This window comes from Heterodontus francisci, chromosome 23 (genome assembly GCF_036365525.1).
Source record: "Heterodontus francisci isolate sHetFra1 chromosome 23, sHetFra1.hap1, whole genome shotgun sequence".
Lineage (NCBI taxonomy): Eukaryota > Metazoa > Chordata > Chondrichthyes > Heterodontiformes > Heterodontidae > Heterodontus > Heterodontus francisci.
The window spans coordinates 58,169,006-58,174,155 of NC_090393.1; positions in this window are offsets into that span (position 1 = coordinate 58,169,006).

Sequence of the window (5,150 nt, forward strand, 5' to 3'; positions counted from 1 at the left end):
AAGGGTGTGTTGAATGTTGTCAACAGCAAAGATTCGTCATCTAGCTTCACATTCTAGTAGCCATTTCTGGCATCAAGCTTGCTGAAAACTTTTTCTCCTGCTAGCGCTGATGTGATCTCTTCCAGTGTTGGAATAGAGTAGTGATTCCCCTTTTTCACTTGATTTAGATCTTTGGGATACAGGCAAATTCATAGTCCTCCATTTGGCTTCTGTCTCACCACGATGGAATTTATCCAATCTATAGGGTCTGTGATTCTGAATCACAGAATGACAGAATCATTACAGTGCAGAAGGAGGCCATTCGGCCCATTGTGTCCGCACCAGCTCTCTGAAAGAGCAACTCCCTCAGTTCCATTCCCCTGCCTTGTCCCCTTAATCCTGCACATTCTTCCTCTTCATATAACTGTCTAATTCCCCTTTGAATGCTTCAATTGAACCTGCCTCCACAACATTCTCAGGCAGTGCATTCCAGACCTTAACCACTCGTTGCATGAAAATGTTTTTCCTCATGTCACTCAGTTCCCCCATATGCCATTAGCATGACATTGTTTGGTTTCAGAGCACCTTTCCTTGGATAACTATTTTCTTCCAAATTTTCAGGAAAGATCTCTGGTATAGTCTGAGCAGGATGTTGTTACTCTGTGCTTCACCTGCAGATTTATCATTGTGGGCTTATATCTTACCCTCTTCCTGATCTGAATGGTTGTGTGATTTTCTTTTCTCTGGGAACTGTCGTATCTAGACATTTTAGGTAGTTGTATGGTTCCTATGTCTACTGTGTTCTCAACTAATTGTCATCTTCCAGGATATGGATGTTTTGATTTCTTTTCCTACTCATTTGCCCTGTTGCTCTGTTTCTGGTGACTCGTCCTTTGTTATGCACATCTTTTCACATTGATTGGCCTTTCCACAAGCTCTGCAGATTGATCCATATGCGGGATATTTCCTTTTGTCTGTGAATGATGGAGGGGTACATCCAGGCCTTGACTGCTGCCATGTCTCTGACTGGTGCACATGTGGCTACCTCCATCAAGAGATTGGCTATTCTCATGAAGGGCCTGATCCAGCAGATCACTCAGTGGCTTCTTGTGATGTGTACAGACCTGCATACCCTTGCCTTGTCCATGAGCTCGATGCAGGGGGAACACCACATAGGAGCACCTGGAAAAGATTTAAGATGAGCACCTTGAAGCACTTAGGGGTTCATGGGTGAATGTACATTTGGTATCACTAGGAATAAAGAAATAATGTTATCTCAGTACATCTCCTTCCTGTTATAACTGTCCTTTGGGACTTCATTTAAACTCTGCCTCTCTCAAGGGCTGGAAATGAGGGACCAAGCATGAGTGCTCAATGCTTCGACCTTACCACTGTGCGATGCGCACCTGAGTGCTGGGTGCTGGAATGCAAAAGGAAAGAGGCGATAATAGGGCAGCTTAAAGGCAAGGCTTTATTGGTGTGATTCCAGAAGGTGGTAAGGATCATAAGAAATGTGAATATATAAGGGTGACTTCAGCTTCCCTTGCGTGTATCTCATGCTGCCATTCCTGCTGTCCCTGGGGTCCTTCTAGCACTGCCTGGGCAGCATCCCCCTCCTCATCCTCATCGTCAGAGGACACATCACACTCCACAATATCTTCACTGGTCAACTCCTCCCCTCCTCTGTAGTGCCAGGTTGTTCAGTGCACAGCAGACCATGACACTGTGTTTGACCCTCACTGGGGCATACTGAAGGACTCCACCAGATTGATCTAGGCACCTGAATTTTGTCTTCAGGAGACCAATGGCCTATTCGATGGTTGTTTGGGTTTTCCTGTGGCACGTGTTGCACGTCTCCTCTGCATCCGTGCATGGGTTCCTCACAGGCATCAGTAGCCATGACCTCAGTGGGTAGCCCTTGTCTCCTAGTATCCATCCCTGAAGGCATGCAGGGGGTTGAAAAAGCTCTGGCACCTGGGACTGTTTTACTGTGCCGACGTCCTGATGGCTTCCCAGGATTCTTGCACACGTGCAAAATTGTGGTGGTCACAAACCAGATGTACATTGAGTGAGTGGAAGCCCTTCCTGTAGATGAAAGTCGCTGGCTGGTCTGCAGGAACTTTGTCGGCCACATGTGTGCGGTTGATGACACCCTGCACCTGGGGGAATCCAGAAATGGCCCTAAACCCTATAGTCCTCTCAACTTGACTGTTTGGATCAGTGCGGAAGTGCACATAATCGCCGGCCCTCCTCAAAACAGCTTTAGTGACCTCCTGTTGCAGACTGCAAGATTTCACACACATCTCCAGTTGATCCTGGCACGATCCAGTGGTGTACAAGTTCAGAGCCACGGTGAACGTAAGTGACACTGGAATTGGGTGTTCACCAAGTCCCATAGGACTCAGGTCATCCTGCACCATGGCACACAGATCGGTGACAGCCTTTCTGGAGAGGCGGGGTCTTCGGAGACACTGCCGCTCATACATCTGCAGGTAGTTGAGCCTCAGCCAGTAGACTCTTTCTGGAGGGTAGATTCTTTTGCATGCAAGAGGCTGTTGGCATGCCCCACTTCGTTATTCTCCGGCGTCCTGATCCCGAGGCTGGCCCTCCTGTTGGCCCTGAGTTGCTGGAATGCTCTCCCTCAATGGGGACCCCAAAGCCAGGGTGAATGGGGCCTATGACAGGTTGCCTCTCCTTTAGTGCAAGGCATTCACAGCAAATGGACCTCGCCCTTTCCCTCACTTGTCATCTCTGATGAGGTGGCACTTGCCCAATGGCACCCTGGTTTCTCTTCCCCGCAGTGCTAGCATCTTTTCCCCACTCCTGACAGCAATTCATGATGCCCTCCCTCTTCCACCCTCCCTGCCAAGTGACACTGCCTCACCTGGTGGCTTCCCAGTGAAGTCAGCACTAAGCTACCACTTTCTTGTCACCTCCTTTAACCAGGCGAGGCTCTGAAGCACCTTAGTTCCCATGCGCCATTAGTTAAATCAGAAACAGTGAATAAAATTATTGTCTGTTGGGCTCTTAAGTACCTTAATTGCCTTCCCACTGCGTGGATGTGCGAAGTCCATCCTCCATGCCAGCCTGCTGACAGTAAAATATGGAAGGGATGCCGAGACATCGGAATTCTGGTCTGATGTCTTCCATCCCAATTTTATGCCCCCCACCCTCCCTGCCTCTGGTCCCGTCTCCAACGGCCCCTTAAAAATTCAGCTCAACATTTCTAGTCGATAACCCTTTGTGACAAAAGGTCACTGATCTGAAATGGTAGCTCTGTTTCTCTCTCCAAAATGCTGCCAGATCTGAGGAGTATTTCCAGCATTTTCTGTTTCTATTTCAGATTATTTCATTCTGAAGAGCTCCCCTTGCCTGAGTATCTACTTAGTAGTGAAGAGAGAGGAAAGCAAACTTGACAAACAAGTGGAATACTTACCTCCAAATGGAATTAGTTCTCAGGGTTGTGATATTGGTTTACAAAATAAAAATAGGAAGCAATTGTAACCAGAAATTCATAACTATTTTGATAGTTTACCAAAATAGGCTCAAAAACATACGTATAAGATAGCTGGCAGTGAAGTACAAGAGCAATTAAATTGAAGGGGTACAGATGACAACATAAGCAGTGTGAATTAAACTCAAGTTGTTTAAAGTATCATTGCATCTTGAGATTGAGCTGCTGCATATTTGCAGCCATATATTCTTTGTACTACATCAGGTAGTAGTTGTATTTGTTACTAAAGTTCATTTCAGTTGCTTATTGATCAAATTTCAGTATTGGTCTTCAGCAAAATTGTAACATAAGAATATAGTATAGCTTCCTAAATGCTAATATAATACTTTTAGACAGAATGTAGGAAAGTACAGGCAGTGGTATATATTATAAATTAACATTTTACTGGTTGGGAAATAATTCATATAGCATAATTGATTGTGCGTTTTCTGTTCTGAAAGCAGAGGCAAGGACACGGATTTTGTAGGTTGGAATGAGAATGTGTTCTCACACTTGTAATGGAGAAAATATCCTTGTGACATTTGAAATATCCAAATAATTGTTTTATGCAGGAAGTTGGTAAAATATTAATTTTAGAAACTCATCCCACTTTATCAGCTATTGCATATTGTTCATTAATGCTAAAGCAGAATTCATCTGTCTCAGAAAGTATACTCACTCTTTTTGTACTGTGGCAAATTGTGCCATACATATTGTAGGCCCATAATAAGACTGTGGGGGGAATTTTATCCTGGTGCGAGGGTCTCGACGTCTGGAGAAACCGACGCTGAGATCCCTATGTTTTCCGGAAGGCCTGCCAAATTTGGTATCAATTGGGCACTTAAGTGGACAGTAGCAGGCCTTCCATAGGATCTAGGACCCCGTCACCGGAAGTCCCACCCTTGGAGAGCTGCCAGCCAATCAGAGGCCGAAAACTGAAACACCACCACAGAGGCAGTGGCTGCTGCTGGAGGTGACCGTAACGGAGGGCAAGGAGCGTCACTGGACACAGGCCTCAAGTATGTCAAGGCGGGAGGGTTCTTGTGGGGTGGGAGTCACGGGCAGGAGGGGGGTCAGCAGGAAGTGTAGGTGGTGACTCTCAGTAGGCCCCCCCTTCCCATGCTGGGTCTCTCGTTCAGACACTAAGTGCCTTTTAAAAGGGACCCCCCTTGTAGCCAGGAAGCAGCCCGCACAGTTTTTCATGCCGTGCTTCTCATGCGATGACACACAGCTAATTGCGGCTGTGGCGGAAGAGGCCCTTAATTGAGGGTTAATTGCTCAGCTTAGGGCCTCAATTGGTGGCAGAGTGGGAAGGCCATTCACAGGCCCCATCCTGGACTAAATTTTGGTGGAGGCGGGAACCCCCCTCCCCCGCCACCATCCCACTCAATTTTATACCCTCCCCACTTACAAACCAGCTGCAGGGGAGAACAAAGAATTCCCCCCTGTGTTATTCAGAATCCATAGTAGTGTACCTTAACAATCAAAGAACGATCTAGTAACTTAGCAGCCTATTGTTGTTAGATCAAAGTACACTCCTAGTGAAAAATTTCTACCTTATATTAACATTTACTTTAAAACAAACTAACTCAGAATTTGTAATATTATTTCCTGACATGAATTGCATGAAGATCAAGATAAAACTTATACCTCTAACTTCTTGAGAGCATTTGTTCAT